The following is a 25,488-nucleotide window of genomic DNA, read 5'->3' on the forward strand; positions in this document are numbered from 1 at the left end:
TTTTTTTTAGTAAATGAAGCTACTATTGCTAAATGGGCATGAGCAGGGAAATGGGTTTTCAATGGACAGCACTTGTTTGTGGTCCTCCCTCACAAACATCTGTCACCAGGGCTATTCACATGCCATTGCTCTGTAGGTCCTTATGTCTGGTAGGTTGGCGTAGGTGAAACCATTCCCATCATATTACCATTGCTATACTTGCTCTACCAGCTACCACATGGCTTCTCGGTGGTGCCCATGTGAAGCAAACCATGGAAGAAAGATGGCCTGGTACCACTGACGTGCTCAATCTACATGGACACACCTCATGAAGACCATTTCATAGGCGCTAGAGTAGAGCAAGCATGTGAGCCCCCATCTATCCTTATGGAATATTCATTGACTCTGTCTGTCCCTGACTTTTCAAAATCACATTTTGTATAGCTTTAGTGTAAGTTAGTCCCCCATTTCACTGGGGCAAGGGGTAGCAGAATGGTCCCTGGAAAGTACTGGTAAATACCATACACCACACATTTTATTTTTGTTTTTCCTTCTGTGTGTGTGTGTGTGTGTGTGTGTGTGTGTGTGTGTTTGTGGTGGGAGGAGGGAGGTGCTGGAGATTGAATTTAGGGCCTTGCACATGCTAGGCAAGAACTCTACCAATGAGCTTTTTTATCTCAGCTCTTTTTATTGTTTTTTGTATTGAGACACTGAGTTGCCCAGGCTGGCCTCCAACTTGCCATGGGCCTGTCTCAGGCTCTGGAGTCGCTAGGTTTACAAGGATGCAACCCCAGCTCCCAGAACCACACATGGTCTTAATGGGAAATCAAATGTGTGAAGGTCTTGGCAGTTTTGCTCTGTTCTGACCAGTTCCTCTATTTTGCTGTCCCCCTTCCTTCTGGATTATATATTTTTATTTTTTAGTTAATTTAATTGCTCCAAGATCACAAGTGCCATATTAAAGTCCTGGAGTCTTAAAGCATAGGTTGGAGTTACTAAGCATCCTAAGCAGGCTCTCAGCCTTCAACAGGCAGAGAAACCCCTAGTTCTGTCTGACTCAGGAGGGACCGTAGAGTCTTTTTCTGTGACTGTTGCTTATTAAAGTGGCTGCCTCAAATATGTATTTGTTGCCACCTGTCTCCTCATGGTTCTGTTACCTTGGGCATCTTAGCAGGTGGCAACTTTGAAAAGTTAGTTCTTGGTAAAGTTATACCTCTGAGACTTGCCTCTTTGTGCCTTTGATTTGTCCAACTGCCGTGCCTGATCTAGAAGCCTGTGTCGGTCTGTCCACTGGCTGCCAGATTACTTAGTTTGGTTTGTGAGTACGTTTCAAAAATGCCATTTTCCACTCCACCCTGGTTCTATTGTCAGATTCCAGTCTGATGCTGTGTTTGCTTAGTGGGTGGGGTGTGTAAGATTGCACTTGGAGGGACGTTTGCTTGGTCAGGGTGTTTACTGCTTACGAAGGAAGGTTGCTATGTTGTTCTGGTGAAGGCTGTGATTCAAAGGAGCATTTCTAGGGGATTCTTTGGAATATTTCCTTAAAGGTGTCTCTTAGAAATCAGCCATCATTATTTACTAATTGTAAGTATGATCCATAAATGGACAGCTAAATAGTCTTTCATGGAACTGTCTCAGGGGACATATTCATAACCTTTTTTCCTTCACCCTTATACTTAAAGGAGCACACAATGAAAAGAGAACCATTGCTATTAACTAGTGGTTGCATGTTACTAAAGTGTTTTTGTAACTAAATTCAATCTTCTATTATGTCATTTTTGATTTGTGTTCTCTCTCCCCCTACACACACACACACACACACACACACACACACACGCATGCACACATGCACGAGTGATACATTCTGTTTCCTCTCCTTGGCATATAAACTCTTTGATGGAAAGATTTTTATTCAATGCGCTTTTCTCAGTGCTTGGAATGATCTCTGGCACATAATATGTGCTCACTAAATATTTGTGAGATGAACATGAAAATGTCTCCAGTAGCAGCTGTGTGCATGGTGGTTAGGAGCACCTGCTCCAAGCTGGGTCTCCTGACATTGCGTCTCAGCTTTACCATTTACTCTCAAGGTCCCCAAACCAAGTTACCCTAGTAGCAATGCTTCTCTTACTGGTGTAGTAAATTGCCATTTAAATGTGAGTGTTCTTAATTACGTCATTAAACAGGGCAAGTCCTTTTTCTTGCATTAGTTTATTGGGACAGGTTGTTTGGGCTTATCCTCACTGTCTATTTTTTGTGGCACATTATCAATAGTCTTATCACTAAACCAACCACACTTTTTACCTATATCCTTCACCAAAGAATAACCATATCTGAATGTCCCCCCGACTCTGAAATGAGATCCATCAAATTGCCTCCCACCTTTATTCCCCTGTGACACTGCTTAGTAAGGTGACCCATTGCCAGTCCTTGTTCTGGAAGCCTGGCCTTTGGGATGCTTCCTTTGGCAGGATCTGCTCTTCTCCGTGCCCTTGGCTTTTCCCAGCATGACTGCAGCCAGTGACTTTTGCAGTTACCTGTTACCTGAGGTTACTTGTTACTCCTATACCACCCCGACCCCTTGGGGAGTGGTGCTGCGTAGTGGTTAGGAGCAGTGGCTTAGAATCCAAAAGAACTTGGTTGGCAACACAAGTTGGACAATGGGTTTCAACTCTCATTTTTCTCATTAGGAAAGTAAAGTTAAACACCCCTACTTGGTCTGGGGACAATAAAGATGACATGTATAAAGAAAGTATACACTTTCATTAATAATTTCAATACCAGTTATTGAGCAGGAGCCAGTACCCATACTCAGCAAATAGTTGTTAAATGGAGGCATGCTCCTCTCTTTTCTAAGAGAATTGGGTTCTCTTAGAATGAAACAGTAAAGGCGGATCTGAGCCATACTGTGGAACAACTCGAAGACTCAGTGGAGAACCTTTAGCACATCAAGTCTTATACCTCATTACCAAGCCAAGAAATGTAAGGATGCTAGCACAGACTTGTGCTTCCAGTGTTATCTTGCCCAGAGCTCTGCTGAGGCTACCCCAACCCCTGAGATTTGAGTAATTTGCCCTACCTCCCTAATTCTCTGCATTTTATGCATGTCTCAGTCTTTCGCTGCAATTTGTGAATTCCCAAAGGGTGACATTTCCATTTCTCTGCTCCATTTCTGCCATTTCTGGGTATACAATCTCTACTTCATCCTATATATGGAAGGATATCAGGTTCAATGTCCTAATGTCTTCATCAAAGTAAGAAAAAAAAAATCCACCACCAGTATTTCATATTTTTAGTAACCACGCTGAAGACTTGAGAGGCCATGCCCCTACAAAAAAAAAAAAGAGAGAATTGGGTTCTTTCCCACATGTAGCCATTCTACTGCATCACCACCCAATAGATGTGGGTAAGAGAAAGATTCAAGGTGGACTTGGCTCATGTTTCTTGCCAGTGAGAGTTAAACCTAAACTAGACAAAAATCAAATTTGTCAAGCGGGGGTGGGGTGGGGAATCAATGGAAAAGAGTGACTGCAGATTTAAAAGGACTTGAGTATGGTAGAGGGTGGAAGATGGGTAGGAGATCACAGGCAAAACCCCTCTGCAAACTCCCAGAGGCATCATTCTGGAGAACAGCTCTTGCTTTATGAAAGTCAAAGCACCAAGCAATGAAAGGACTTAGCCTTAGGTCACAGGTCTGGTAAACCATGGAATGAGGAAGAGAAGTCAGATGTTCCACTACCAAGTCAGCCAAGATATACAAAAATATGGAACACTCCAGAGGCAAGAGCTCTTTTTTTGTTGAGTTGTATGGCTTACGTGGGGTCTTCTTTCTTTCTTTCTTGCAGTGCTGGGAATTGAACCTAGGAACTCACTCATACTAGGCAAGCATCTTGCAAGTGGAGCTACATCCCCAGCCTCATATTTTAAATCCTTGACCATATAGATAATCCTTCATACCCATGTGCATTTTTTAACAAGAATGAGATCATATTACAAATGCTACTGATTTTTTTTGTAGGCTTTCTTTTTTACTTATTATATCATGGACATCTTTCCATGTTACTAATAACATTTTACATCAATTTTAGTTTCTGATTTAGTTTATTCACATAATATGTGATTGCTTCATAATTTAACTTCTCCTTATTGTAAACCCTTAAAGCTGTTTGTACTATTTTTTCAAACAATGGTAAAAGGAATTTCCTTCTGGCCAAATCTTTGAGCTCTAGTTGAGGTGAGTGTGGTCATTCTTTACCTGATGTTCTTTTTCTTGCTCTTTAATATCGTTCCTGTTTTCCTATATTCTTTCTGAAGCATTTTTTTTTTCCTTAAAAATGTGAACTTTCTCCACAACTTGAGTCAAAAACAGCTGTGATGCCTGTTTAACATACAAATGCCTAGCCCTTCTCTAAGTCAGACTGGGAAGGGGCCTACTGTGGAATAAATTTGCCTGGGGATTCTTGCACCCACAAAGCTTGTAGCCTGTAGCCCTAGGAGGTTCAGATAGGCCTACCTCTGGCTGGGTGAAGTCATCCCTCTAGATCTTTCCTTGTCTGGTTGGTCCCCACAAGACACAAAAGGATGGGATCAATGTTAATTTGAGCAACTCCATGGTTATTCTCCCAAAATTTCTAGCACCAAGCCTCTTCTTAGCTTTGATGTGCAGGTGAAGTTTGAAATTCAAACTTGCAATTTCAAATAGAGCTTGGGCACAATTCTCATTTTCTCTGAACTTCTTCATAATCATTTGAGAACACAACCCAAATGCAAAGAAAAAAATGTATATATATATATATATATTTTAAACAGCAATGGTTTGCAACTTGCCTTCTTTCCAAGGGCATAGCAGCCTGAAGCAGTTTCTAAAAATAGACCTTCCTAGTACAGGTCACTAAGCAGGAATGACCTCCTTGTCACTCTGTTTACACAGTTTTACATCTGACACTCTCATAACAACAGCGCTGAGGCAGCAGAACCATCAGTCTGTGGGAATTCTTGGTAAAAATGCAACCTGGGGCTATAGCCCAGGAACGTCTAGCAGAAGCTGGAGGTGTTTGGACTCAAGGCCCTTCAACCTTTGCCTCATGATTTCTCACCCCCTTTCCATCACTGTCTCAAAGTCAGGGGCAGAGGTCAAAAACCCCATGTCATTCCACAAGATACTAATGAACAGAGAAATGAACTCGTGTTGAGGAATTTAAGACCCACCGTTTTGATTTTGTTTTGTTTAATGTATTTTGCATTCCTGCTCTTTGCAAATGTGTCAGCTTACAAATCATCATCTGATTGCAATTTCATGTTGGAAGCTTTAATAAAAAAGGTTTAGAAAAAGTTTATTTATCTTTGCTATTTTCAAAACAGTCCTGCAATAGTAAGCGATCTTTTCTCTTTGTGTAATAAGTTGGGTATATCCCTGTCCCTGACCCTAAATGCACAGACAACATGGGTGGTAGTAGAACTACAATTTCTTGGGATTAGCATTCTAAACTTATGGAAATGGGATAAAAGGGGGGGGGAGCAGTTGACATTGAATATACATGAGGAGATTGAACTGGACCATTGGACATTCACATACATAGGATTCCTTGCAGGTTCTGAAGAAATGGATTAATTGGATAAAATTTAGAATATTACTTATAAGAATCAATTTTGATTCATGTAATAGCCTATCATCTTTAAATAAATTTACTAAGCTCTTAAAAATGTGGGTTCTGGGTGCCCTATGTTTCTTCATCTTCTCATTTAATTTCCCAACAACCTTGGAAATGGGTAGGTACTATTATTACTTTATTTTACAAATGAGAAAACTAACTTGTGAGAGAGCAGTCCAGCTGGGAGGGCACATCTAGCCATGTGGATTTGAACTCTAGCACATGACACAGAGGCCCAAGTTCTTATGCCAGTCTGTGTTCAGAGGAGCTGATCTTCTGTGATTGCTCAAACCCCAGAACCCACACTGGTTCTTCAGCCTCTGGGTGACCACAGATCAGACTCTACCAGTGTCTTCTTTTGTTTTGCTTTAAAGATGGTACACACTGGTGCCTTTTGTTTCCCTAGCAGTGTTGATTCACATTCCCTTAAAGAAATTAACCTTGCCATCTTGTTTCACTTGTTTGACGTGAGCAAGTCCACATGCCAATAAAAACAGAAATGGAGGAAATAGCCTAGCAGAAGGGAGAAATGATAGAGGGTTTTATGGTTTATCAAGATAGTTAGCACAGGCTCATCATTTTATACCCCTACCCCTGCCTAGAAGACACAGAACAAAATCCCACAGCTTTTGATTCCAATCACACCTTGTTCTATAATTTTATAAGTGGTTGAAATGCCTGATTAATATTGAAATGTTGGAATATTCGTTGTTTCATAAGAGCATATTTTCTAGTTCCAATGAGATTTTATCATTTCTGTCCCAAATAGTAGATGCTTATTAATGATGTCCTGTCTAAGTACTGCATTTGTCAGTACTAACTTATGGCCCTAGAAGTCTCTTTGTCCCTTGTAGGATGGGCTCTTCTCAGGACTAATCCAGTTTCAGAAGGAGCTGAAATTTATTTTTTGTGCTCTGTTACTACTAGTACTCTAATAAAGTCCCCTCATTCCCATATTCCTATTCCTCACCCCCAAATCTGTCCTCCCTCAGAATTATTCCTCCATAATTGTCTTTCCTAATCCCTCATCCAAACTTGCCTATCCATTTCTTACTCCTTTGGAACTTTGGTAGATGACTTGCTAATTTCCAAAAATTCGGCTGAGAATGGTAAAAATCCTTCAAGAGCCATACAATACAGTTAACATAAAACAGGAACAATAAAGCCATTAATCATATATTTTTGTTTGTGTGTGTAGTGCTGGGGATCGAACCCAGGGCCTTTGACATGCTAGGCAAGCACTTTACCACTCAGCTACATCTTCAGTCAGATTTTTAGAACATATGAACATATTTTTGTTCAATGTTGCAGATTATCTGTATGTCACCATAAAAGAGTGGGTTCCCCATGGAGTAATCTCAGTGACAAATAGCTTGGTATTATTTGATGGTAGATAGATGGGTTCTGTCATTAGAAGCCTTCAAGTCATGGGCCAGAATGTAACCTTGAAGGCTGACATTGGCCGCACCAGCCTGCATATTCTCTATCCTCCTGAGAGCTTGATGTGTGACTCACTGCTCTCTAAGGGCAGGGCACTTTAGTGATGGTGGGCCATGGAGTTAAGGCATAAAGGCTATGTCACATATCCTGACAGTATAGTTAAAAGGCTCCTTCACAATTTCAGAAACCATTTTGCAAGGATGTTGTGAGAACTCAATGTGAAACTCTATATTTTGAATATATTGAAAATAAAGTAATTGGCATATCTCAGGTTCAGTTGTATCAGTACAGTATTTATCTCTGTGGATTGTCAGCAGGGGAGAGTTTATATGGAACTGCTTTTTCTCTGCCACACACTGTTTCTGAAATATTGATACAAGCCAGTAACCCAATAAAATTAGGGTTTAGATTTGCCTTTTGCTCCAATTGGCACCATAAATAAACTATATAATGATTGAGATTTTTGGTTAAAGTAGGCAGTGGGATAAAGAGACCCTTGAATAACCTCAGCATCCCATTTCCATAGCAAATAAGTGGTAGGTTGCAAGCAAGGTGGCCTGTTTTAGCAAATAAAAATGCAGATGCCCAGTTAAATTTTAGTTTCACATAAACAATGAATAAAATTTTCAAAAATATGTCTCAAATTTTATCTAGCTGACCTAATTACATGACAAGTTAGATGTACAGAAAAAAAAGGGGGCTCTTTCTCTAATCTAAACTTAATTTAATCTTCCTTATAAAACCATTCCTGCTGGTTAGCAAAGAAAGAAATGAAATAATAAAGTCTAGTCCTGGGGCTGGGGTTGTGGCTCAGTGGTGGAGCACTTGCCTTGCATGCATGGGACACTGGGTTCGATCCTTAGCACCACATAAATTAATAAAATAAAGATACTGTGTCCATCTACAACTAAAAAATTAAAAATAAGTAAATAAATAAAGTCTACTCTTGGCCAAGGTAAAAGCTCGCCTGGTCCAATTATTTGAATAGTCATTTGAGGTAATGCTCAGTCTGTAAAATGCTCCTTTCTCAAAATTCATCTTCTAAGTCCACCGTAGACCCGCCTTGCCAAAATAGGAAGGGGCTTAGGGTTTTGGGACAGTGGCGAGTTCAAGTCTTTGGCAATGTCGTAGGCTCCCCAGTTGCTGCTGGCCTCTACGCTATATTCTGCAACTGGTAAATATATGGTCAGTTTGGTTTGGGCTTGGGCAATGCCCTTGGGATCACTGTCTACCTCCCACCTGCAGACTCAGCTGTTGCTGAGCTTCAGACACCTTAGCATCTGCTATTTCCCATTTTAGCAGCCCCCAGGCCCAGGGGCCTACCCTAGGCTCATCTCACCCTCCCCATCATGACCACCTTGTTGCAGAACTTCTGGCTAATATCCCGTGTCTGAGATTTTTTTTTGTCTCTGACTAGACCTCTGGAGACCTCCTGATAGAGCTGGACCAGGCTCTCTCCACAGTGTTCTCCTAGGATTTCAGATGGAGTTGTAAAACCAAGACTCGGGGCTGGGGATGTGGCTCAAGCGGTATCGCGCTCGCCTGGCATGCGTGCGGCCCGGGTTCGATTCTCAGCACCACATACAAACAAAGATGTTGTGTCCGCCAATAACTAAAAAATAAATATTAAAATTATCTCTCTCTCTTTCTCTCTCTCCCTCTCTCTTTAAAAATAAAATAAAATAAAATAAAATAAAACCAAGACTCCCTGAGCCCTTGACTTCCCTTCACTTACCTCTACAGAAGACCTTGGTCGCCACAGCTTGACTTGTCACCATCCTCTCCCTCATGGTACAACACCCTGGGTTGTTGAGGGTAGACCTTCTCACATTCTCTTGCTCTGCTGTGGGCCTCTCTTCCTCTAACTGCAAGCCTCCTGTCTTAGGTGGGAGGGAATCATCTATGCAGTAGGGTAAAATTTGATGATTAGAATCCTCTAGATTAAACTCTAGGTTACAAGGGTTCTCAAAAGTGTGGTCACAGATCAGAAACTTCTATTAGATGCAAATTCTCCGGCCTCACTCTAAACCTCCTGAATCAGAAACTCTGGGATTTGGGCCTGGCAATCTGGTTTACCAAGCCTTCCCTATGACTCTGATGTACCCTAAGAGCCACAGCATTAGAGATTCCAAAAAATTCTCTGTTCCTCTCCACCTCCCCTCTCATGGTTTTCAAGCCTTACATGTTGTTAAACAGACCAGATGCTCTTTCTTAATCTAATTGATTGATTACCCTAAACTCAAAACATTATGGTCATTTAACAAAAAGGATTTTTTATCTTAAAAAGAAAGAAAATTCTGCCACATGCTACAAGGACAAATCTTGAGGATATGATGCTGAGTAAAATATACTGATAGTAAAAGATGATTCCACTTATATGAGGCACCTAGAGAAGAAAGTGTAATGGAGATCACCAGGGGCAGAGTGTGGGGGTCGGAGTTTCAGGAGCTACTGTTCCATGGGAACAGAGTTTCAGTTGTGCAAGGTGAAGACATTCTGGGGATGACTGGTGATATAATAGTGTGAGAGTACTTAATGCCATTGAACTGTATGCTTTTAATTAAAAAATGAAAGAAATTTGGTGGTTAACATAAAAAATTAAAATTATAAGTTAAAAACGGCTTAAGTTTTTACCAATAGGTTTGAGAATAGCCACCTGGCTAACTCAGCTGCTTAAACATGAGCCACAATCCTAAAGGTTAGGGTTCAGATCTGAATGTTGAAGCAGATGCTCCTGGTATTCGGGTTTCACCAGATCTTAGTTGAGTGTCTGAGCTATCGTCTGAGAAACTAGTCAAATACAGCTGAGTCAAGAATACAATTAGGGTAGTTAGTCTCAACTTGGCTACTGAGTTAAAAGGTAATACTGACTTGGAATTTTTGCATACCTTCACCTAAAAGTTCTCTGCATAAACTAACTCCTAATGGTCTCCATTTTTCTATTTCTACATAGGAAATATCGTTAAGTCGTGGTTTCTCCCCATATGCCTGAGAAGGGCCTGGCAATTTGCCCTGTGCTTGGCTTGGGTAGGAAGACTTCTGGGTCTCTTATTGCTCTATTCTTCTAACCATGTGGCATCTGTGGATGGTTTTGTCCTCCTCAGAGGCAACAAAAAGGAGAAAATGGTATTAGTACATGGTGGGTTTTAGAGCACCCTCTTTGCTTCCTGCATTAGTTGCCTACTCAATAAAAGAATATTCCTTAATAGAAACAATTTGAATTTTCTCAATCTTGTTGAAAGATAAATTAAAGCATCTTTAGGAAAATTCTCCAATCTAAGGAAAGACAGTGAACTTAATATGCAGAACACAGCCTCAAGGCAAGTTCCTCCAACTCATTCACAATCCAGTTGCCACCAGTTGTCCACCTTTATGAAATTCTGTGGCCACTGCTGTTCTAATCCAATTTTCCTGTTGCACACATTTCCAGAGAACAATCTTCAAACATCTAATTCTACCTTCTGTCTCAGAACTATATTGATGCAAGACAATGTTTTCATGAGCCCCAGGAAATTAGATTAGGGGAATAAAAGTAGATAATACCTATACTAATAAAAGATAATTATATCTTTCTATTTTTTTACTAAATTACTTTTTTTTTTTTTTTTTTTTTTTTTTAGTACCTAAGGCTGGGTTTGGTGGCACAGTCCTGGAATTCTAGCTACCCGGGAAGCTGAGGCTAAGTTACTGAGGATTCCTGAACCTCAGCAACTTAAATCCTATCTCAAAATTTTGTAAGGCTGTGGATGTAGCACAGTGGTAGAGCATCTCTGGGTACAATCACCAGTACAGAAAGGGAGCAGGAATATATCTGCGTAATAAACACTAGTTTTTGAAACCCACCATCACCAGTCCTTATAATTTGAATCATAAAATTATGCATTTTAAGTGGAATAAGGTTCATGGTGCTTCTGGTTAGGAACTGAAGTTTATCATATTCTTGTAGAAGAGTTAAGACAATATACCATCTACTAATTTTAAGGGGAGGCCGAATAGTGGAATGGAAAAGTACTTGGGTTTTGGGATAGCCCTACTTTTGATCTAGATTTTCACTTATTAGCTGTGTAATTCCAGTTGTATAATCTATCACAGACTTGGCTTTCTTTAGCTGTACAGTTGGAATAAAGTTGTATCTCTGAAGTTTTGTGATGCATAAGTATGATACAGAGATGAAATTGTACCTCTGTATCCACTGGGGATTGGTTTCAGGACCTGGCCTCTTCCCCAACCATGGATACCAAAAATCTGCAAATTCTCAAGTCCTTTATATAAAGTGGTATAGCATTTGCATGTGACCTATGCACATTCTCCTGTATACTTAAAATGTCTTTTTTTTTTTTTTTTTTACTTTTATGCTAGAGATTGAACCAGGACCTTGTGTGTTCTAGGCAAGCACTTTGCTACTAAGCTGCATCCCAGCCCTCTAGATTACTTTTAATACCTAGTACAATGCAAATACTATGTAAATAATGATTCTATATTGTTTAGAGGATAATGACAAGGAGAAAAATTCTGTAGAAGTTCAATACAGATGCAATTCATTTTTTCTGAATATTTTTGCTCCAAGATGGGTTGAATTTATGGATGCAGAACTAACAGATACAGAGGACACACTGCTTTATGCAGAGTGATAAGTAAATTCATGCATGGTCACTGCACCAGAAACAAAAGCTACCAGAGAGAACAGGTGTGTGCAGGCAATGAGCATCAGAAGCTGAAGAAGCTGTGGGCTGAGTCGTCACTTTTTCTTGGGGATGTCTGCGTTTTATTAAATGCAGATTTATTTCCTTCAACCTGAAGCAACTCAATCTGTTTTCAGTTTCTCATGATAAAGATTTGAATAAGGCAGCAATAGGCAACAAGCTAACTGATGATGAAGGTCCAAATTGGGGCTAGAGAGTCTGGAATAGTTCTTGGTGCATACTAGAAATGCTTTCAAGAATTTCCACTTTTTATGTAGGTTAGTATACTTTACATCATGCTCTATGTATTTATACTTCGGCGGGGGGTGGGGGGTGCAGGTTCTGGAATCAAACACAGGGCCTTGTGCATGCTAGGCAAGTGCTCTACCACTGACCTATATTCCCCAGCCCTTAAAAATGATTTGAATGCTATGCACATAAAGATCATAAGTCTACACATACAAATCCACTGAAAAAGAGAGTCATTTTTCATTTTAAAAAGACAACTCAGTGAAGTTAGTAATGTTCTTTGACTGTTTGAATTTGAAAATAACATCTTCCACAAGTATGTGGCCTGCAGATGTTTGTTTAACTCCACATTAAAAATTAGAAAGTTTTATATAATGTGGATTTCTGGCTTCTGGAAAAACCAGACCATCTGGCAGAGTGTCTTGGAGCTTCGTGCACCCACCTAATCAGAGAGGCGTCCCCTCTCTGGTTAGCCGTGGGGCTCCACTGCTTCCCTTGGTCTTACACCTGCCACTTGGCGGAGTGACTTACCTGCCTGGCCCAGGAGGCACTTGAGGTTGCCAGGCTGGTCACCAGTTGCCACTTATCTTTTCCATCTCCATCTGTCGGTGCTGCCTTTGCCATCAGTGGGCTGACGGACAATTCCAAATACCAACCTGGGGAGGGAACCACCGCATGTCACTCCCTTTGATCTTTCCAGTACCCTCCATAGCAAGTGTTCAGGAAACGTCTGTCGAGTGAATGAACAGCCCCATTCCCTGTGCTGCCTGCTCGCCTGTGCGCCTTCTGTCACATTTCTTTTCAAGACTCGTGTGTTTGCTAGCTCCACTGCGATTCTCGCTGCCTTTAGCTACTGTCGCACAAGATGCAGGGCTAGGAAAGAGAAAGGAAAAAATGTTCTCCTCCTTGTCAGTTTAAATTATGATTTGAAGCAGGTTTATTATACCAAATTATCATCAGGCTAATTGCTTGACAGCCTCTCCTATTACTGCTGGCTGGCGCCACTCACCTGATCTACTCTGCTGATAGCTGGCTGGGAGAGTGGGGCATATACTCACCGGGGAGAATTCTGCTCCCCAGAAAAATACCCAGAGCCCCCACGCATCACACAACAAATCCAACTTGTGCAGAAGTGCTTAAGAGCATATAATCTGAAATCAGGCTGCTGGGCTCCAAGTCCTGGTAGTACTATCTTGTTAGTTCCTTGACTTTGGGACAAGTTTTTCATCTCTCTGTGCCTGCGATTCTTCAGCTGTGACATGGGTATTATTATACTAGCATTCCCGTTGGAAAAAAATTTTTTTGAATAATGCATTTCTGGACATGATTACCCTATTTGCATATTTGATTACATGACCTATAGAACTCTACATCATGTACAACCAAACGGATGAGAAGTTATACTCCATTTATGTATGATGTATCCAAGTGCATTCTACTGTCATGTATAACTAATTAGAACAAATATATATATATATATATATATATATATATATATATATATATATATATTTATTTATTTAAAAATACTAATAATGCATTCCCTAGTAGGGTTGTGAAGAGAATGAAAACAAAATATATGTAGTACTTGGTAGCTCCTGCTAATAGGTTGTAAGCACCCTAAGCAACTAAGTACACATGTAAGTAAGAGTATGAATGTCACAGATATATGTTGTTCTTACACCTTATTCATTCTTTGGAGTAGCTGTGTAATGGTCCTAGAGATAGAAAAAAGCCATTAATAGTGCTATAATTTTATTCCACAATGCCCTTTCTCCAGAGTTCTTTATCCTTATTCTTAGCACTATATGGTAACTTGGGTTCCCTGGCTGGGATGCTGGGACTTGGAAGCGACATCTGAGTGCAGTACCTTTATTAATTATGTATGGGTCACTGCCATTCTTGTGAGGAAGAACCTTGGTTTTCCCAAAGAATTAGAGAATGTGAAGAGAGAGAGAGAGAGAGAGAGAGAGAGAGAGAGAGAGAGGTGGAGAAAGAACAGGGATGATATGATTACTGTAGACCAGCAGAATAGAGGCAGAATTAGATTGAAAAGCATATCGACCGTCATCAGTAACGTCAGCAGTGAAAAAAATATCATGGTTTTTGAGTTCTATATCACACGTGGCTTATGTCCTACAATTATTATACAGGAAAAGTATTGGCCAATTGGATAATGACACTTTGGACTTAACTGACATCTTTCATGACGTTTAGAGGCCTTAGGCGTTGTCTCATCAACCTTGTAAATGTCAGGCTGCCGTCAGATTGGGATGGACAATGTTCGCCCGAGTGCCCAGGGAGCACTGGCTTAGCCTCTTTGTCCACTTCCTTTAGAATGTCCTGGAAAATCTGACTCCTGCAGACACTCAGAGTTCTCCAACAAATAGCTTACTGGGATATTAAATGAAAACAGGCTAGAAGCAAGACACAGCTTCTTGGGCTCCTCTTTGCACTCACTGCTGTTTTCTTGGTGCCAGGAGTCTGTGTATGGGGAATCTGTGCAGTTGGCTAAACCAGTCCCAAACCCTGTGGAAGGTGATTGACTGAAGTCTTTTCTCACCTCACACATCATCACCACGTTGGTCACTGTCATGATCCTCACCATCGTTACCTATTGTATTATGTTTCTTTCTTTTAAAGATGAAGTGTGATTTCTAAAAGTGAGGTATGCAGGATAATAGATCTACATGAGTCTCTTACAAATTCCTTTATAAAGTTTGGCTTATTTATTAAGCATCTAAATATATCCAACCATTACTGTAGGTGCTTGGACTCAGACATCATCAAAAGCAAACATCTTTGTCATTATGAAACAGACATTCGTGTGAGCAGAGACAATAAACAATACGCACAACATGTGTGTGAATTATACAATACATTGGACGTTGATAAGTGCTCTAGGAAAAGAAGCAGACCAGAGGCCAAGCCTGTTTCCGTCACTTGTATCATAATATTTCTTAAATTCCTTCCTGGAATATTAAGGACAAACTTCTAATCTTTTTTTAAAAAAAACCTACTCCAGGAAAGCTCTTTAGGCTTCAAGAATATATCATAAAAACATAAGACCTGGTGAGTAAGTGCCCCAGACGTATCCAAATCAACCTCAGGTAGAAAACCAGTCTACCTTACAACTCCTAGAGAATATAGTGTTATGGGCTGACCCAGAGGAATTGAAAGTGACCAACAAAACCACCGTGTCTCTCTTGTATCGTGCAGCTTTCCCACCACAGACCCGCATCTCTAATCCCAAGCAAGCACCCTGCAAGGACATGTGCAAATCATTAAGGAAAAATACCAGCGGAAATCTGGTGTTCTGAAATCAAGCTATCCATCTTGGTCTGCAGTTCATCACTGGAGTAACATAAAACTCCCCTGTCTGTGGGTTTGTTTTTTAAAAGCAATCAGAAGAAAACAGGATGTGTCAGAGTGGAAGAGCTGCCAGCTTTTAGAGAAAAGAAAAAATTAAAACATCATATTTTTTGAAAATCAAATCTAGTGCCGGGCATGGGGGTACACACCTGTAAATCCCAGCAACTCAGGAGGTTGAGGCAGGAGGGTGGCAAGTTCAAGGCCAGCCTTGGCAACTTAGTCTCTAAATTAAAAAAATAAAAAAGGCTGGTTCAATCCCTCGTGCCAACAAAACAAAACAAAACAAAACAAACAAACAAAAATACCTCATCTGGTATATTTTATTCCCTTTTCACCATATATATTAGGATGGAAGAAAGTAACATTCTGGGCCAGGGACCTCCTCTTATCAATTAGTGGTAAAACAAGAGGGAAAGGCAAGTACCCCCGCTTTGGGCCTGAGGGGTCCACAGTCCCCTTCCAGATTAGATCATCATTACTTCTTCAAACAAGGATGGCCTAACCCTCTACAACAGATTACCAAAGAACCTAGGCAGGTGGCATGCCAGAAGTGGAGATGTTTGTGAAAGGCTTCAAGATGCTTAGCAGAACTCTGAAGTAGAGAAAGCAGGAAAATAGGAGATGGGACTGAGGGCAAGGTTTAAATTGGACAGCAGGCAGCAGGGAGGGAAGCAGCATTATGTGGATGGCCTCTTTTCTAAATGAGGGGTTTTGGGGAGAACTCATGCACACTCCATTATGAAGAACTTCTACACCAAAGTAGTCTGCACTGATTGTGAAGGGCATCTGCATTAATCCATTTTCCATTGCTATAATAAAATAAACGAGGCTGAGTAATTTATAAAGGAAAGAGGTTTATTTCACTCATAGTTTTGGAGTCAGCTAGCTCTGAAACTATGGTGCTAGCACTGGTGAGCACCCCACTCCCCACCCCTGGTTGTTTCAAATCATGGCAGAAGTGATTGTGAGGAGAGAAAACAAAACGAGGAAGCCAGAAAGTGGAAAGGCAGGGGAGTGGGAGGTGGGGTGTCAGTTTTTGTTTGTTTGTTTTTATAGTACTGGGAATTGAATCCAGGGCCTTGTGCATGCTGGACAAGTACTCTACCACTGAGCTACATCTCCAGACCATTTTATTGCTTATATTGAGACAGAGTCTTTCTAAGGTTCAGACTGGCCTCAAACTTTCCATCCTCCTGTCTCAGCCTCCTGGGTAGCTGGAATTATAGGTATGCGCCTCCACACCTGGCCAGTCTTGCTCTTTTATAACAACCTTCTCTTAAGAACTAACCATGGACTCCTGAGAACTACATTAATCCCTCCTGAAGACAGGATCTCCAATGGCCCAATCACCTAGCACTAGGCTCTACCTCTTAACGGTTGCACCAACTCCTGACGTTGTCACATTGAGGACCTAATTTCCAAAACTTGAACCCTCAGGGGAGATGCCATATCCTACCAAAGCAGCACTGCTCCAGACTTGAGGACCCCTGACTTCATTGTCCTGCCCATGAGTGGCCGCCTGACCACCAGGGGTGATGGGGACACACAATGTGCTGTCTCACTTTGGGTCATGTAAAGCTAACCCATTTCATTAGAGCTGTAGTGCAACCAGGCACGACATGATATGTGCTTACTTGTATCATCACCGTCAGTCCTCCTGTTAGATGGGTACCCATTTCAGAGAAGAAAACACTGAGGCTTGGGGAAATTTAGTAAGTTACATGAAGTGTCAAGTAACTTCCAAGCCTTTATGGTAGAGGATGGGTCAAAGTGTGGACTTTGGGGTCATATCCCAAAATGTGGACCTGGGTGTTCACTCCAGCTCTGCTGCTAGTTATGAAATGTGGGACTAGTTACTCATAACCTCCTTAAGCCTTGACTTCCACATCTGTAAAGCTGGAATAGCAATTTTAGTATCTGCAATTTTATTATGGAACTGTGATGATTAGAGAATGGAACCTACTCTGGGTTAAACCACATGAAATTGCTACAGATATTAGCAATTTCACATGGTTCAATTTGATTCTGCTGATATGCATCCTTCTTTGTAGATATCATAATGGTTCCCTTTTTTGCCTGGTAATTTATGAAGGGACAGATGCTTTAATTACTTTAATATAATTTAAGTACTGAAGATAGAACCCAGGGCCTCACACATGCGAGGCAAGCTCTCAGCCACAGAGCTACACCCGCAGCTCTTTCTATTTTTTATTTTGAGACAGGGTCTTATTAAATTGCCTAATGCTAAGTTGCTTGAACTTATGATCCTGCTTCAGCCTCTGGAGTAGCTGGGATTACAGGCTTGTGCCATTACACCCAAATCACTTTAATATGATTTTAATATTTTTTTTCCTTGCCTGCTTGTTTTAGCTTCCCTAAAGAATCATATAAATATTTCTCTTAACATAACATACATAGCTTCTGTGAGGACCTAGTTCCTGGAGCCAGCAATCTGTCCAGGAAGTTTTCGCAGAGAACTTGAAGAGGAGGAGATTTCAAGTGAGTTTAGGGTGGACAGAGTTGGACTGTGAAGAAGTCATTGGTGGAATGAAGGGAGTTGACTTCTGGCTCCTTTAAACTCCTGTGAATATTTGAGGGAATGGTGTTCCCACACTAAAGGCAGGTTGGGATAAACAAATGTCAAACATAACCATTTGTCATTCCACACAGTGGAGAAAAGATCTTGGTCAGCAGCAGGAGGTTGTTAAGTTTGACACATTCAACTTGAATTGTGTAGCTGGCTGCTCTTGAACTCTGGCCTGCTGGCATAGCTCATGCAGGAAGGAAATGAAACTCAGTTGTGGTGTTTGGGGAGGTTTTGGGGGTGGGAGAAGGAAAACACAAGACTGGGATGAGAATTTTGCTTTTCTAAAAAAAGAAGGCTGCTTTTGAAAGAATGCATCTGGTAGAAGGTTCTCCTCTGATAGGGGATTCTGTGCCCCTCCTTGACCATTGTTCCCAGACATTTGTCCCTCCATCCGATTTCCTTAAATTTCACTCCAGAGATATAAATAGCTCTGGAATTCAAGTGGAACATTCTGGAATGACAGCCTTTCTAGTTAATATAGAAACGGTCTTTAAATAAAATTTGTCTCACCTTTGAAATGCAGTGACATTCAGGCTTTCCGGGTGTCTGGAATGAAGATAGCATTGCATATAGAATATAATGCCTCCTATGATTTTAGAATTCTGACACATGGTGGACGTGTGTGTGTGTGTGTGTGTGTGTGTGTGTGTGTGTGTAGCCGTGTTCCTTCTTTTTTCTTTCCCCACTAAAAAAATAACTTGCAGACTGGGGTGTGGCTCAGTGGTAGAGCCCTTGTGCAAGGCTCTGGGTTCAACCTCCAGTGTGGCAAAAATAACAAAAACCAAAACACAAACCATACACTGTGGTTGAAAAACCAGAACATCACACACACACAGACATGCACAAAGCCTCCAAATCTTAAGATTCTTTTGCAAGGAAATTTACAAATTATCTCTGGGTATTTGTTTTTTTTCCCACCATGGCAGCTGTAAACTGATGAAAATTCACTGACATACCCAGGAACTCAGACACACTGGGAGTCCCACTTTCGATCTGTGTGTACTGTTGCTTTTCTCTTTCTCTTTGTGTCTATGGTTACTGTTAAGCTGACCTCTACAGTCTGGGGCAAATACCATACTTGAATCAAGCGCTGCTTATCCTTACAGCTGCGAAGGATTGCAATTTCAGGGGCTCAGATGATAGATTTAAGCAAAAAATTCCTTTCACTGGTTTCACTTCAGGGAATCTGTGATATTTCACCCACAAAGGTGGGCTGCATTGCCTCCGTGTTGCTGAATTATAAAATGTATTGTATTCTTTGTTGTTGCATCTTGATTTTTTACAAGCAGCATCTTTTTAAATTTTTGTGTGATTTAGGTGATTTTTTTTTTTTACAATATTGAATTTCATTGTCAAAAACCATGACTGTAAGAAAGGTCTTTGTTTGCTTCTCTCTCCCATAATCCCAGCTTCTGTAAGCAACTTGTAAAGAAAAAAAATAGCTAATTAAAAATTGAACAATCTGTTGCAAAAATTCTAAACAAAAACTAACAAGGAGAGGGGAAGGAAAAGCAGAATAAAGTGTCAGCACTCGATGGTACCTATACTTCTTTACCTTCACCTTATCATCTCACTATATTGTGGTGTTTGTGAGTCATCGGACCCTAGAGCCACACTTGTCGGGGAGGGCAGGAGAGAGCTTACCAATACTGAAAGCTTTCCTTGCCACAGCCCGACAGCCTCTGCAGGGTGCCTTGGAGCCCAGCTGCCTGTGGCCACTGTAGAAACCGGTTCTCAGGTTCTAGCCGAGTGACGTCCCCTCACATCAGGGGGCCTGCTCCTGTCAGGCAGACTGGCCAGTGATTGGCTGGGGACAGGGCAGTAATTCGAACCGCCTTTTGTACTTGGCTAATCAGGGCAGCGCAGGTTCCGAGCTGAGGTGGCTCGGTGGTGGAAGACACCTGTGTCTTAGGTCTCGCCTTCCCGGGGCTGGCTCTCCCTCCGGGATTTCTTTCTGCACCAGAATTGCACCTCTGGGTCACCGTCCCCTTGCCACGGGGCACCCTCGGTGGGCCAGCATGGCCCATGTCATGCTGGACAGAGATATCTGACAGAAAAATGAGAACAATGGAATCCTGGGCTTAGACTGCCATCAGGTAAGTCCATTTTAAACCAGTCATTTCTCCACGACGTTTTTTCTACATTTATCTGGACAGAAGTGCCTGTAATGGGAAGGGAAACTGAAGCGACCCAGGGAGCTTGCTCAGTTCAGGCCTGTGTGGTGAAATCAGGTTACTCAGCTATGGGGCGTGGGGGCAAAAGGATACAAAGGAGAAAGTAAAGATGTAAGTGGGGAGGGGGGACTTGACAATCATTGTAACCTTTGCAGGCACTTGGCATCTCACTGCCTAGGCCTTCCCATCTGATGAGAACTCAAGAGATAATAAAGTCACTTTCAATGAAAAGTAACAAATATATATATGGTAACTTGTATAATATTAGAAAATCAGGCGAAATGTCTTGACCCTCCAATCATGCAACCCCAAGGATTTGTAGTCTAATTTTTTTGGGGGGGGGTGGGGTGGGGGTGGCAGGTAACCAGTTACAGCTTATTTTTAAAGCTATCTTTAACTTTTTCTCACGTGATGTAAAAGCAGCTCTTCTTTTTCAGGTGTGTTCACCATAGGTGAGTTGGTGAATTCCACCTCAGCAAGGGGTTCTGATTGTATTGGTTGGTTCACTTTGCCCATCCTTATGTTTGAGAGAGGGTCAATTCTAAGATTCTAAATGCTGGCCCCTCAATGGGTGCAACAGTTGAGATGCTTAGGAATGTTAAGCTGTGGTTCTGATTAAGCTTATGTTCTCCTCTGATTTCATTTTACTTGTAAATTGATTGACAAACATCTCAAGAACTGTCCTATTTTTCACCTTGGGTTGGTGTTAGTGTACTTGTAATATGAGGCTTTAGCAATCAAAGATGTGTAAAAGGTCAGTGGTTTGGGATTGCTGTTTTCACCTTGATTTTTTTTCATGATGGGAAGGAAGTAATTTTCCTTTGAGTTTTTTTTTTTAAATGAAAACATTTTATAAATGGGTGAGGTTTTATATATATATAAGGTTCTGAGATTGCTTTTCCCATCTTATTAGTTTTAAGAGTATAAACACCTTCCTTTCATGAGTTCAATTCCCAGTGATTCTAGTCAAGTAATAAACAGAAATAGAGAAAACAGAGGTGACAGGCATTCAGAAGCCATGCACTCAGAAAGTATGTTAATCATCTGGAAATACATTGTTTCTTTCAATGTTTATAGCCAGTTGGAATTTTTCATCTTAATTGCTAGCTAACACATCTTTATAAACATATTTTTCTGTAAGATCAACATATTAGTAATGCTAAATATAGTTGCTAAAAACAGCTGCTTTGATGAATAAAAGTATCATAAATGATATTGCCCATCGGGTGAAATGTGATCATCACACAAGTCTACTGCAATCATTTTAAATATAATATCATTATATATATATATATATATATATATATATATATATATATATATACACACACACACACATACATACATACATATGTACTGTCGGTGATAATTTAAAAATATAGATTTTTTAAAAGTATTTATTTTTTAGTTGTAGTTGGACACAATATCTTTATTTCATTTATTTATTTTTATGTGGTGCTGAGGATCGAACCCAGGGCCTCACATGTGCTAGGTGAGCACTCTGCCGCTGAGCCACAACCCCAGCCCCCCAAAATATAGATTGATAGGTAGGTAGAGAAGTAATACTAAGTGAATTTATAAATGTTGATGAACATTAAAAACTAAATGGATATTAAATGTTTGAAATATGTTTATATTTCAAAGTTTTACCCATCACTTATGAATTACAACCTAGAGATTATGTATAAAAAATTATTTCATGGGTTAAGAATAATTCATTTTTGTATGGAGAGAGAGAAATACAATATTAGCTCTAATTAGTATCTTTAAGAGGAATTCACTATCAATAAAAACCCGAGTGTTTTAGAAAGGAACAGGAAGCTAGATGAAAAGTTTTATTTCTATTTTATAAATAAGTTAAGTCACATTCATAGACCCCCCATTTTATATTAAGAGTATAAAAAGCCCCTGTACAAATCCGCAGTGTACCAGGTGATGCCCAATATGTAACTCAACACAGTCATTAGTAACTAGGGTGGATACAGAGGTATTTCATTCCAAGAACAGTATCATTAGAGAGTTAGATTGGAGGGCAAGGAGATTAAATATCTCAAATTTATTGTTGGCCACTTTAAAAGCATCCCTCCTGGAGCTGTGGAATGCCTGCCAGGCCCCCTCCACAGACTGCTGCGTGGAAGGATCCCTTCTTGTGCACACAATAGGGCACAATAGGGCTGCCCAGCCTACCCTTCTGGACACACACTGTGTACCCCACTGGCTGTGCTTGAAAGGTTCAGCTCTGTTAGTGGAAGGCAGCAAGCATCAGAAGTCTCTTCCTCTCCCTCTCTCCTTCCCTCCCTCCCTCCTTCCCTGTCCTCTTTGCCCCTCCCCACCTAGCTTTTCAGAACTGGTGAGCCCTGTGAGTTCAGAAGCTGAGCAGCGGGGCGAGGACCTCCCTTCTCAATATACTCTGGCCATAGGCATCAGATGAGCAAGGTGGGGTTCAGAAGCCCTAGACACAAGGAAAAAAGGCGCCACATTCTCACCACCACCCCTCTATAGATGGCTTCCTTAAAACATCTCTGGTTGAAAGGAAAAAGCATTTTTTGTTAGGCCATACCTCTAAAAGGCATGTTTGTTTTTGTTTTTTAACAAAACAAAACAAAACCCACAGCCACGTTTTGGAGACAAGTGGGAAGCTATACCACAGGGCCTACAGGAGATTTTGGGAGGCAAGAACCTGAACCAGTTATTTTGTTGCTTAGTTGGACAGACTGGGCTAAAAACATGGAAGTCAAATGACAGTGGCAGTGTGGTATTTGTGGCATATCACCTACTGCTAGAAAAGCTGCCCGTGAACTTGTAGGAACTGGGTCTGGGAGGGGAGCTCTGCTGTTCCTCAAGTGATCAGGGAGCTGGCGGTCAGCACTTACGGAGGACTTTGCTTCTGTACTCCAGGCCTGGTTCCAAATGGAAAACTAGGGATGGAATGTAAATAAGCCCTACCCTGATAAGCTAGTGCTGTTTAGAGCCACTTGCTTTTTTATTTAATATCAAGTATCAAACTCCTTAGTGAGCAATTAATTTACCTGGGGATCCTCCCTACCAACATCTGAGGCCAGCCCAGTCCCTCAGGGGTGGTGGTGAGTCTCCCAGTTCCACCCTTATCTTTTCCCTTGAAGCAGTGTAGATCTTAATGACCTCACCTTTATGGCCTGATTTCTCAGTTATTCATTCATCCTGGCCTACTGATTCCGCCATCTGATGCCATCATTATCTTAGTTGGGACAACAGAGAAAAGGATTGATTTAATCCATCAGCACCAAGAAGTTAGTGAGAAGTGAGAAATTCAAATGCCAACCAGGTCTCCTCCCCAATTTGTCTTTCTGTTGAAAGGGGAAATCAGGATTCCTTAAACTTCCCCCAGCAGTTCTGTCTGGGCACTAAAATTACTTCAGGCCAAAAGTATTCTGGCACTCTTAACTGGATTTCTCTGCACCTGGGAGGGAGTCCAAGGCTCAAACACAATTAAATGAAGTTGGGCCCAGTGGTGCACACCTGTAATCCCAGCAACTCTGGAGGCAGGAGGATCACAGTGTTCAAGGCCAGCCTCAGTAACTTATCGAGGCCGGATTTAAAAGGTTTTTTAAAAAAGGGGTGGGGGTGCCTCTGAGAGTTAGAATGTTCCTTGGTTCAATCCCCAGTACCAAAAAGACAAAAACAATTCAATGAATCTGGCACAGAGTGGTGTGTACAAATGGGTGCATGCATCCATGCACATGCCCACCTGCCCACTTGAGCCACCCAGACACCCAGTGTTTGGTTGGTAAAGTTTGATGGGAGCCTCAACTGGGAAAGACTGCCCCTCTCTGCTGTGACATTTTCCTGGAACGTCCTGATCATTTCATTTATAACAAATTTCAACCCAGGCCCCTTGACAGGGGAGGGCAGCTGGTCAGAAGGTGGCTGGCCCGCTTTGCCTCCGAAGGTATTTCAGGAATGTTAATGGTATGCCTGAGTGGAGGGCTTCACAGCTCCTAGCTCTGGCCTGAGAACTGTTCTTGCAGCCATCTGTTGTGGCCCAGGAAGTCTCATAGCAACGGGCCTCTCAAGAATGGAGCCCTTTAAAAAAAAATTAAAATTAACTAACAGAAAACCAAAACACTGCTCCACTGCCCAAGAAGAATCAGGACAGGATTCAGATTCTTTCTACAGAGGGATGAGCTATTAAGGAAGAAAAAGCTCCTGCATCTTTAATTCCTGTTCTTTAAATGAGCAATTTGTACTTGATGTTGAGGTCTTCATTCCTATCTCCCCCTACCAGGGTAGAATTCTTTTTATCCTAGAGAAGAATTGAGGTGAAAACAAGTTTCCAAAGCTGTGGGCAAAATAATTGGCAAAACTATAGTTAAGAAAAAGTGATCAGAGTTTTGAGATTTTCCTGGTATTTCTTGCTCTTAGCGATCCTGTCAGCTCTTGCATTTTTTCCCCTAGTATAATAATGTGAGCTTTATAAACCAGGCTGTTTAGTTAATGAAATTATTTTCAGACAAAGACACTAGTTTTACTGTGACCGTACATGCACTCCAGTATGAATGTCTTGAATCTGGGCAACAGTGGACCTCAGTAAAAGAGGGAGAGGAAGTAATATTTATAGTTTTATATTTTTAAATTGTTGATCATTAAAATAACCATTTACAAATACTGAGGTCATTTCCCTGGATAGTAAGCACTGGAAAATGATAAACACCTGAAGCCTGTGCAGGCACCCAGATGGAGACTGAAGAATTAGATTTTGTTTCACATTCTACAATTTACCAGGCTATTCTAGGAAAGTATGCAACGGCTCAGAGGGCAGTTCCTCATCTGCAAATTAGATTTCTGCATTATTATGAAGATTAAATATAATCACATAAAAGGAACTCGGAAACAATCCTTGAATGTGAAGGCCTATAGAGGAGGGTTCTACACTGTCATTCTTGTTGTTCAACCCTGGGAAAGCATTTTCATTTTTTTAGGGGGTTAGGTACCAGGGATTGAACTCAGAGGCACTTGACCACTGAGCCACATCCCCAGCCCTATTTTGTATTTTATTTAGAGACAGGGTCTCACTGAGTTGCTTAGAGCCTCACTTTTGCTGAGGCTGGCTTTGAACTCACAATCCTTCTGCCTCAGCCTTCAGAGCTGCTGGGATTACAGCATGCATCACTGTACCCGGCTAACCCTGGGAAAACATTTTCATGAGAACTTTTGTACTTCTTTCATTTTTTAGTTTGGGATGTTTCCCCTAAGTCTTGTGAAATAAAATTTCCCAGGGTCACAAACTATTTCAAGTGATTTTGCTTTGACACATGTAATTCTTGGATTTAGGACACATTTGGAATACTCCTCTGTATCCTTGACTGCTAGTGCAT

General features: G+C 41.1%; 1 protein-coding gene across 2 annotated transcripts in view; it reads left to right on the plus strand.

The window, feature by feature from the left end:
• The window catches only part of SHROOM3 (shroom family member 3), a 314,183-nt gene that overhangs the window by 111,888 nt on the left and 176,807 nt on the right, over nt 1-25,488 (plus strand). Inside the window, exon 1 of one of the 2 annotated variants that reach the window (XM_081303768.1) lies at nt 19,862-20,056. The exons of the other annotated variant lie outside the window; for it this stretch is intronic. The gene's annotated coding sequence lies outside the window, so the exon portion shown is untranslated. Of the gene's footprint in view, nt 1-19,861; nt 20,057-25,488 lie in introns of those variants that run through there. 2 annotated transcript variants of the gene reach the window in all.

This window comes from Spermophilus citellus (genome assembly GCF_964194105.1).
Source record: "Spermophilus citellus genome assembly, chromosome: 8".
NCBI classification, from domain to species: Eukaryota; Metazoa; Chordata; class Mammalia; order Rodentia; family Sciuridae; genus Spermophilus; species Spermophilus citellus.